This window comes from Myotis davidii, unplaced genomic scaffold (genome assembly GCF_000327345.1).
Source record: "Myotis davidii unplaced genomic scaffold, ASM32734v1 scaffold1488, whole genome shotgun sequence".
In the NCBI taxonomy this organism is placed as follows: Eukaryota; Metazoa; Chordata; class Mammalia; order Chiroptera; family Vespertilionidae; genus Myotis; species Myotis davidii.
In genome coordinates, this window is record NW_006298871.1 from 294,860 (window position 1) to 306,539 (window position 11,680).

The following is an 11,680-nucleotide window of genomic DNA, read 5'->3' on the forward strand; positions in this document are numbered from 1 at the left end:
GTTTATTTTGTTCATTAGATTCCACATATAAGTGAGATCATGCGATGCTTGTCTTTCTCAGAATGGTTTATTTCACTTAGCTTAATAATCTCCAGGTCCATCCATTCTGTCTCAAAGGGTAAGAGATCTTTCTTTTTTATAGCTGACTAGTATTCCATTGCATAAATGTGCCATAGTTTCTTTTATCCACTCCTCTACTAATGGCACTTGGGTTGTTACCAGATATTAGCTATTGTAAATAGTGCTGGTATGAGCATAGGGGTGCATATATTCTTTTTGATTGATGTTTCAGGCTTCTTTGGATATATTCCCAGAAGTGGGGTTGATGGGTCAAATGAAAGTTCCATTTTTAATTTTTTGAGGAAACTCCATATTGTTTTCCACAGTGGCTGCACCAGTCTGCATTCCCACCAGCAGTGTATTAGGGGTCCCTTTTCCCCACATACTCACCAGCACTTTTCACCAATACATCTCCTAGGGCAGGAGAAGCAAAGGAAAACAATAAACAAATTGGAATATATCAAACTAAAAAGCTTTTACCCAGCAAAAAAAACTATCTTCAAAATGAAAAGGGAATCCACTCTATGGGAGAACATATTTGCCAATGACACAAAATATATAAAAAACTCATATAACTCAACAAAAGGAAGTCAGATAATCCAACTTACAAAATGGGCAAAGGAACTGAAGAGATATTTCTGCAAAGAGGACACACAGATGGCCAAGGGACTTATGGAAGAATGTATCATCAGAGATACAATAAGATATATCAGCTCACACCTCCAAGAATGGCTACTATCAATAAATCAACAAACAACAAGTGATTTTTTAAACCTTCTTTAAATATCTCTAATTGTGAGTTATACTAGAACTTTCATTGTAGCTGATAATGACTGAGCAATTTCTATGTGGTAGACCCTATGTAAAATGCTTTAATATAATCTTCACATCAAGTCTGTGGGATGGGAACTATTACTATCCTTATATAATGACAAAGAAAATGAACTTTAGAGAAGTTAATTAACTTACCCAATGTCACAGAATTATTCACTGATAGAAACATAATTCAAATCAGGTAGTCTGGTTTTAAATGAACTCTGAACCACTCTATTACAGAAGATCTACTGATATTCATAACCCAAATGGCTGGTATCAGGACTTCATAATATACACTCCATAAATTCTGAGTGCATATACAAATAAAGAGTCATTGGGGTCAAATTTCTGCCCATAATTTCATGGACCTGGGCATGTATTCACCATCATGTTTTAAATTAGATATCTTTTTACCCATTAGATTTATCCAATTCTTGCTTTTAGTATATTCTTACATGATGGATATTAATGACCAAGAATATGTTTTTGCTCTATGATCACAGAGAAGAAACAAATTAGGGTAGAAATATGGCACTTAGTATTTTAAGAATATCCTGGGGGGTGGTTATTCACTTCTATCATAGAGAACAGCGGTTATTGGCCTCTCAGGGGCATGTGCCAAATTGCTAAGCCTGTGCCTCTGGAAGGCCAGGGTGGTCTGCTGTCCAGTGGGAAGCCATGCTAGGGTGTTGCCCTTGAAAACTCTGGCAAGAGGGTGGAGACAATTATGGACAGTAACCATAGGAAATGATAGGGATGGAACTCTGTATGTGGTAGCTGGTTCACTTGCCACCTGAAATTGGCACCTGAAGCATCTTTGGCATGTAGACCAGGGATTGCCAACCACTAACCTATAAGATTGTTATTTACTGTTTGCTGTGAGTGTAGGATATCATTGCTAAATATGGGTTGTTGACACAAAAACAAAAGGAGAAGGAATGCCATCCCACTGAGTGAAAACATGATTGTTTTCCCAGCCAGCAGGGAAGTGTCTTATACTCCTTGCTTTCTTGACCAACTTTGAATAGCACTGTTTCATTTTGATCTATTTGTAACCTGAGTTTCTCTGTTTGCTTTTGATTTTTGACGTCATGTTGGGCCAAAAGAAAAACTGGATCCTTGGCCACAGTATGATTTAGACAACGGAGTGTTGGCTCGGAGTCCAGATGTCTGGGTTCTCATCCCAGTTCTCCCACTAATTCACTGTGTGACCTTAGAAAAAATGCTTAACTGCTCTGGCCTTTAGTTTCCTCATCTATAAGATGAAAATTTGAACTAGACAATCTTTAAGATTATTTCTTATTTTCTAATTTCCTGTCTCTCTCTTGGTTTCCTGAATTTTCATTGGCATTTGCCTTTTCACTTTTTCAAAGGAATATGGAATAAGTTTCATGCATGAAAGATGAAATGGACTCTTAAAGTTTAGTGAATATCTTAAGCTTAAACATAGTAGGAACTCAAAGAGTAACTACTGAATTAATAAATGAGTTGACTATTTTAGTTCTCTAGGAAATCAGGATTGCAGAAGCCTGGCTGAAACATAAAGTAAAATGCCCACCTAAGAAAAAGGAGTTTTATTGGCCTTCTTGAATCTTATTAAGAGTAACTTTCACTCTTAATAAGAAATGTTTTAGCACCTGGAATAAAACTTAAATGCCTAATTCCATGCCTGTATTGCCCACATTGTAAAAAATAATTTTAATATCAACTATTTATTGAATGATTATTAAGTGTCAGGCATTGTGCTGAGATACCTGTATTATTATCTTGTTTGAGTTTCATAACCCTTCTATGAGGTTAGTACTTTTATTGTACTATTTAAAAAACCAAAAAGGAAACAGAGGCACGGAGATGGAAAAACTTTCCTATGATGACAAGCACAAGTGTGTGACACAACCTGGGCTCTAGTCCAGGTCAGCCTGACTCCAAAGACCACACCCATAACCACTAAGCACACTGCAGCTTTTCTGGCTATAGTTAAGCAAGACTCAAGAAGGTCAACTGGAATATTCTGAAAATCCATTTTAAGGAAAAGATAAAAAATATAGTCAACAGTTTTCATTATACAGGGGTGTGCAAAGGTAGGTTTACAGTTATTCATATGGGAAAAGACATGAGGTTATGTTATTACAGTAGTTTTAATTACTCAAGAGACTGTCACAATGGCATAGTGCACTGAGGTACAATCCTGTAAGTACTTGAATTGCTGGCCTTCAATATTCACACATTTTCATAGTCTTTAAAAATCAATAAACAAGCCTGGATTTCAGTGACCTGCCTGGGTCAGCCCACTGCCTCCTGAGGTGGTTGAACTCAGACCTGCTTCTGCCCACTTCTGTGTATGTGTGTATAGCAATATATAAAACAGGTTTTTATTGGGCAAAAATTACCTAGATATTAGTAGAGACAAATGAACCATCCACAGTAAAACAAGTGAAAACCACTAAAGTATATGAGAGATATAGGGCCCTCTAGTAATTGGAGAAATAAATTTTAAAGCATAAGATATCATTTTTTGCCCAGGTGAACAAAAATAAAAAGATGGTTACTTGCTAGTGTTGCTGAGCATGTGGACAAATGGATATTTCCTTGTAGTCTTGTTGGAAATATAAGTTAATTTGGTGGTTATTTAGGAATATACTTTTAAAAGTAAAATTTGTAAATTTTCTGATGTAGCAATTCTAATTATAGGAACATAGCCTACAGATATATTCACATATATATGGGCAAATATATACACACAAATATATTTTAAATTGCAGCATTATTTGTAATAGCAATGTCATAAATTACCCAATATCCTTCAATAGTTGGGTTGTTAACACACACACACACACACACACACACACACATTATCTATATATATAAAAGCCTAAGTGACCATTTGACCATTTGACTGTTCGACCAGCAGCTATCATGCACACTGGCCACCAGGGAGCAGACGTTCCAACTGGTAGGTGAGCTTGCTGCTGGGTTCCAGCCCATTGGGACTGGGCAAGACGGGCCAGCACACCCTGGATGAATCCATGCACCAGGCCAGTTTGGGCCCGATCCCCACAGGACAGGCCGAGGGTCCCCACAGGTGCATGATCAGGGTGGGGAGGGACCGCAGGAGGGCTCCAGGGTGTGTCCAGCTCATCTCGCCCAGCCTCGATCAGGCTGACCAGGGTCAATTGGGGTCGTCTCGCCCAGTCCTGATCAGGGTCAATCAGGGCAGGCCAGCCGGGGAGGGACCCCACCAGTGCACCGGGCCTCTAGTAAATCTATAATATGGAACATATGCAACTATTAATAAAGTCAAGTTTTATTTCTACAATATCCAGAGAAGATTCTCATAAAATAAGTGCATATTGAACTTTATCATCCATTCAATTTTGTGTGAAGTATAATCCAAATAAAGTTTCAAGACAGTAGGCCCCACTACAGTAGAGACATTCTGGATCGCTACTGCTCCCCAGATCACTTCCTGAGCAACCCAGCTGGTATCAACCATGAACCATCAAATCTCTAGATGGTGGGGAATCTATAGACCTGGGTTCAGGTTGCCATGATCAGTTGTATCCTTGTTTTGCTTCCCCATGTATAAAATGTTCTAATACCACCCACCCTACCTGTTTGTTGTGAGCTTCAAAAAAATGTAATATACATGTCACCACTTTTTAAGTTGAAATGTAGTACTGAACATGACTCTTAGTCCTACAGCATAGATATTCATCTGTTCTCTTTCCTCATCTTCATCTTTTCTCCTCCCCCACTTCCTCTATGTGTTATGTACCTAACCCCTTGTAAACAAGATAGTGTGCTCTCTTGAGCTGAAATCTACTACAGTTCAGTTATAGGGAAGATGTCAGGGGAGAGCCAGAGAAAGACAAAACTGTTCAAAAGGTTTTGTTTTGGGGTAACCAACGTAGACAGGTATGTGATCCTTTCTTCCCAAAAAAGTAGGTTGTGATGGAGATGGGACAGGTGATACTTTAAGAAGGTGGGAGAATGGAAAGGCTGTATTTCCAGCTACCCCAAATGATATCCCCATGGTGACTTGTTGAACTGGAGGAGCAGAAGTAATGACTGAAGCTGGTAGAGTCAGAAAACTAAGTGATTAATTCTTCTGGGGTATTCCATCTTTCTTTATCAGATACAGTAGCACAAAATGTTAGTGTGTGTGCAGGGGGCATCTTTTTGTGGACTGTAGCAAAGCTATTGGTTGAGTAATATGAGCTTTTGTAAAGCCAGTGCCTATTCAGTATGATTTTGAAGGCACCCTAGGCTTACAATGATGTCTCCTTCCTACTGTCAGATACTTAGAATTTCTTTAGCAAGACAACCTTCTGTTTCACAATCAGAGATAAACTTAACATGCAGATGCACATATTTATGGTAGGTTGTAAGTAGCAGGTACTAGGGGACCTGTTTTGATAAGTGTTAGAGCCCTAGATACCTAAGGAGGGTGGAGAGTAAGGGAAGCTGAGACTCTCCCTGCCAGCATCACCTATTTTCATCCTTACCTCTTCTGAAACCTGTGGCCATCCAGATTTTTAGCTTCCATTTAAGTCTCTGAAATTGCTAGGAGACTTAATAAAATGGCAGAAACAAATCAAATATGCACCTAGTTCACCCAATAGGGGCTGATTAAGTAAACAGCAATATTTCCATGCTGGTGCAATGAAATGCCATGCAATTATCAACAAACACACACAAAAATCTGATATAGTCATTCTCCATATATTATATAGAAAACCCTTCAAGTTACATTGAGTAGCGAGGAGAAAGAGTATTGACTAAGTGACCAAGCCTTGTGAAAAATTTGAATTCACATAATCAAATTTATAACAAGGAAGTTATAAAAACAGAACAGTAACTACACTGATATATCATATTTCTGCTGTCAGATTGGCAAAGATTAAAAAGTTTCAAAAACACAATTAGTGAGAGCATGGGATGCAATACATTGCTGTAATTTGGTATAAATGACCTCCAGGGACAACAGTTTGTCAATGTCTCCCACAATTACAAATGCACACACCATTTGACCCAGCAACTCTACTTCTAGGAATATATCCTACAGGTAGACTGGCATGTATGCAAAGCAACAGAGGTAAAGGTTATTCATCCAAGCATTGCTTGTACTGCTAACCTATTGGAAACCTCAATAGGAAACTGGTTAACCAAGTTATGGTCCATCCATTCAATAGAATACTGTATCCCTGAAAAATAAGCAAAGAAGCTTTTCTGTACTGACATTATGGAACAATCTTCAATATGTTTTTAAGTGAAAAATGCAAGTTTCAAATTATATTGTGGCCTATTGTTGATGTGATGTGTTTCCTATAAGCAGAGAACAATTTTGGAAGCATTTCACAAACAACTTGTAATATTGGAGTATCCAGGAAAGAGAGCTGGATAGCTGGGTCATGTGTGAAAGGAAAAATGCACACTTTTGTCCTTTTAAATTTTGAAACATATCCATGTATAACTTTTTAAAAATATGATCTTTGAAACAGTTAAAACATATTTTTTAAAATTCTGCAAAATTTCCAGAAACCTTAAACTCTAAGCCTGAGACTGTTCAGAGGGCAGCCTATTCAAGTTCCAAACCTTCACCAGGGGAGAAATTCCACATTTGATGGAAGATTGGGCATTTCCCCTCCACTGGAGGATAGAGTTTTCAATACAGAGTGGTCAACATACAAAGGTGGGCAAAAGTGGGCTTACAGCTGTTTATATGGAAAAAGACATGTAGGTTACGTTTTACTGTAGCTTTATTAACTCAAAAGGATGCCACAATGACACAGTGCACTGAGGTACAATCCCATAAGTGCTTGAATTGCTGGCCTTCATTATTCACACGTTCTCATAGTCATTGAAAATCAATAAACGAACCTGGATTTCAGTGACCTGCCTGGGTCAGCTCACTGCCTCCTGAGGTGGTTGAACTCAGACCTACTTCTGCCTCTGTGTGTGTGTGTGTGTGTGTGTAATAGTAATATATAGTCCAGGTTTTTATTGGGCAAAAGTTAGAGACAAATGAACCATGCACAATAAAACAAGTGAAAACCACTGAAGACTATCAGTGATGTGCACAGAGATGTGCAGTAATTAGAGAAATGAATTTTAAAACATAAGATACCATTTTATTTTGCCCAGAGGGACAAAAAGAAAAAGACGGATACCTGCTAGTGTTGCTGAGCATGTGGGCAAATGGATATTTCCTCGTAGTCTTGTTGGAAATATAAGTTAATTTGATTGTAAGCGAAACATTTTCTCGGGAATATTTTCTAGGAAATGGTTCTGTATGTTTCGGGCAGCTATGAATTCTTCTCTGTAATGTACCCCCATTACAATGCTTTAGCTCATAAAGATGAAAGCACCTCCGTTGCCCAGCTCCTCTGGAGGAGACAGAAAAGAATCATGACATCCAGTGTTTCTTCCTTTATTTCCCTATATTTCCACTGGGGACTTAGAATTACTTTTCTCCATTCAAAGAGAACCAGATCCCTTTGGACATGGTTAAAACTCAAACCTGAAAACACACAGCCTATCAGTGGTTCTCAACCTTCCTAATGCCGTGACCCTTTAATACAGTTCCTCATGTTGTGGTGACCCCCAACCATAAAATTATTTTCGTTGCTACTTCATAACTGTAATTTTGCTACTGTTATGAATCGTAATGTAAAAATCTGATATGCAGGATGTATTTTCATTGTTCACGACCCACAGGTTGAGAACCGCTGTAAATGAAACAAGTCTGAGATGGGAGAGTATTGGATCCTAAATGTGGGTGATTATTCTGAAAAGAAGAAAGCTGCCTTCGACTGGGAGCTACTAGTTCCGCCAGGAGAGATTTCAAAGGTTTGAGAAAACCTTTTTTTACTCACAAATTGTGTGTCACAAGAATTATTTAGAGCTAAAAATGCATTTCAAAATTGATTTTTAAAGGACAACTGTTATTTTCAGAACAGAAAGGCTGTGAGAGCAAAACCATTTATTTCCACAAGATGGTGCTATAACTTCTGCCCAGCAGGAAACTTACTTTTCCCTCAGGAGCCAGAAATCCAAGATATACTTCTGATAGTGGATCGAATCTGTGTGTACTTTGGTGAACCCATCAAAGAAGCATGTTGGGCAAAAGTTCTGGTGGAGGTTGATTTGGGCCAATAGGGGGAAGGTTGTTCCAGGTAATAATGCCTTCCACCACCTCCACACATACCCGAGTTGATGTCTCAAGGCTCCATGGTCACCATTCAGCCCACTCCTTTTCCAAAATGCTGCTCTTACCACTGTCAGACATATGTGTGTCAGGCATGGAACCTGGATGCTAAGGCGTGGCATAGAGCATCAACTATAATGGAAATGTATCTCCCACACCCACCCACACTTTCCACCTTGGGGCAGCTCAGGATTCAACCCTTCCTGGCCCACATTAATCATACCTTCCTTTGGATTTCCCTGGCACTTTTATTTTTACCTCTCTTTCGGCTTATCCGGGATTGCTTTAGAACAGTATTTTACCATTTCCATCTACATTTTCCAAGTTGTTTTGGGACAGAGTCAGAATTGCCTTTGTATAACCTACAACAAGGAGCATCCTTCCTTGAATTTATGCATATTAATGATATCACGAATGCAGGCAATCTAAAGTAAATGCTCAACAAACTTAGTTGGTAGCCTGAGTAAGTAGGAGGATTCTAACCATATTTGGCCACTACCTAGGAGTGAGGCGTATGATCTTTTAAGTCACATCCTCTCTGGAGTTGTTTGATCATCTCTAAAAGGGTAGGACTGAACTGTCCTCCTAACTCTCCTTTTCTTTTTAATGTTTGCTTCTATGAATTTAATGTCTTCCGTATCCCTGTCTTGAGGGAGCCATGGAGGCAAGAATATGTGTATCATAATGGAAACAGAACGATGTTTCTACTGATGGAGAATGACATCTCCATCCCTATTCATCTTTATTCTTATCTCCATTTTTGTGTCTTTCATTCTTTGGCAATCAAAACTGTGACACAGCAATCAAAGCTGGCCACTTCCTCTATCTTTTGTCACTAGGACCTCTCTGCTCCCACAGGGAGATGAGGACAAGCAGAAGCCCAGGGGCACAGTGACAATAAGGTCCACTGGGCCCACTATTAGGAGTAGGACAGGAAACCTGCTGTGCAGCTATAGGAGTTGTGACTGCAATTGGAAGAATGGATAATATGGATGAAAGTGAGAAAGGGGTACTTGTTCCTAAGGACAATCGCTGGGGACTGTGATTGCTGGAACAAGACACTTCCAGAAAGAGACATCAAGTACTAAAATTAGGGATAAAGCCAGTAACTTTCTATTGAAGGGAAAAACAGTGTTTGGACAATTACGAAAGAACCAAGATCATTTCTGCATTCAAAATAATCAAACCTGGGGAGAGTGTAGTCAAGGCAGCCTCATGAAGAAGCTTGTAGGCCACGCATGCTACTGAGATTGGACTTTATACTTCCGGAGATGCGGCTCCTCTAAAGGATTTCCCCCCATTTTATCGAGGTATAATTGACAAAAGTTGTTTATATGTAAGGTATACAACTTGATATTTTGATATTCATATATGTTGTGAAATAAATCCAATTGAGCTAATTAACATACCTATCATCTTACATAGTTACTATTTTTTTCTTTTTCTTCTCTGCCATGTCTTCACCCATCTCGGGTTAAACCCACACTATTTGTTCTTCCCTGAACAGAATGTGTCCCATTTGCAAGGTTGGTATCATCCTCTCCACCAAGTAAGAGAGTACTTTTTTAAGATAAGTCAACTCAAACTTCATCATATCCTTTAAGCCTTCTCTTATTCCCTAAGCAGTGCTCCCTCCTTTATGTTACCATTGCACTATGTGTGGATCTCAACATAACCCTTACCACACCCTGCTATCACTAGGTGCTTCTTGTGTCTTTCTTCTGTTCCTTGGGAGACTTGGTCTTTGTATATCTGGTTTCTAAAAATGCATATTGAGTAAATAAATAAGGCAGTGAATGAGGCAAATAGTATTTATATCTTGAATAGCACTAAATTTAGGCTATTGCAAGGGATGAGAAAAGAAAAAAATATGTTCATCAGAATGAAACTGGGTAGCTAAGAACCATAGCAGGGTAGACTTAAAGGAGAGAGATGGAGAGACCATGGTCAGCCAGTTAAGAACTGAATTCAGAATCAGTTCAAAAGGTTCATGGGATCAGGCAAAAGGCAGAGTCAGAAAGGTCAGAGCAGTTTTCAAAGAAGTAGCACTGGGTCTGCTGAGAGTCAGAGTTAACTAAGTGGGAGACCACACCGCCAATAACAAGGGTGGTGTCCCCAGTAGGACATCTGGTCAGGCAGTGACAGCCCCAGGGATCACTCAGATGAATTCCTGCTTGTAAAAGGTCACTGTAAATCCTTTATCAAAATAGGAGGATAAGGAGCCCTAACCGGTTTTGCTCAGTGGATAGAGCATTGGCTTGTGGACTGAAGGGTCCCGGGTTAGATTCTGGTCTAGGGCACATGCCCAGGTTGCAGGCTAGATCCCCAGTAGGGGGCGTGCAGGAGGCAGCCAATCAATGATTCTCTCTCATCATTAATATTTCTCTCTCTCCCTCTCCTTTCCTCTCTGAAATCAATAAAAATATATTTTAAAAAAATAGTAAGATAGGGAGACAGCCCTGACTAAGAAGCCCAGGCACTAAGAGCAAGTATCAAGAAAGGGAAAAGAAGGAAAAAGAGGGAATCATAGTTTGCAAAGGGAAGAGCTCAATTGGTTCCCAATATGCACACACCCTGCAGGCAGGGATGCTCCCCGGGAAGAGCTAACTCCCTAACTGATGAGTTTTAACTTTCCCACATCTCACTGCTACTTGAGAAGTCAGGTCTAGCCTGTATACTTAGCTCTCTGGATAAGAGCCCAGTGGTCATTGAATCAGGTTGGTAACTTAAAAAAAAAAAAAAGTGCTGATAGGTCAGTGCTGTCAGAACAAGAAGAGGTCAAGTCTAATGAGACCTGAGAGGGGAAACAAAGGACAGAGCTGTAATCCAGGAGAGCACAGAAGCCAGAGTGGAGCAGGAAGAATAGCCAGGCTGGTGGGAGGCAGTCCAGTGCCTCTGACCACATGGCCACTCCCAGGACGCAGCATGGAACAGCAGCGATCAGCACCTTCCACCCAAGGGTCAGGAGCTCACTAACTATGCTCACCTATACGCTGGTCTAAGTGCGCTCTCCCAGCCTAGAAATAAAGACAGCTTTAGCTTAAAGTTTTAAAAAAATTTTTATTTAACTATAGTTTGTATACAGTATTATATTAGCTCCAGGTATAACATATAGTGATTCAACGTTTTTCTACCTTACAATGTGATCACCCCTCTAATTCTAATAATCATCAGTCATTGTGCAAACTTATCACAGTATTATTGACTATATTCACCTTTACCTTTTTCACTCACTCCCTAACCCCCACCAGCCCCTCCTCTCTGGCAACCATTCCTTTGGTCTCTGTTGCTATGAGTCTGGGTTTTTATGTTTTGTTTTGTCCATTTGCTTTGTTTTTTTTAGATTCCACATATAAGTGAAACCATATAGTATTTGTCTTTCTCTGTTTGACATATTTCATTTAGCGTAATACTGGCCAGGTCCATCCGTGCTATCTCAAGTGGCGAGATTTCATTCATTTTAAGGATGTAGTAATATTCCAGTGTGTGTGTGTGTGTGTGTGTGTGTGTGTGTGTGACATTTTTATCCATTCATCCGTGTGTGTGTGTAATCTTTATCAGTTCATCTACCAATGGACACCTATGTTGCTCCCATAT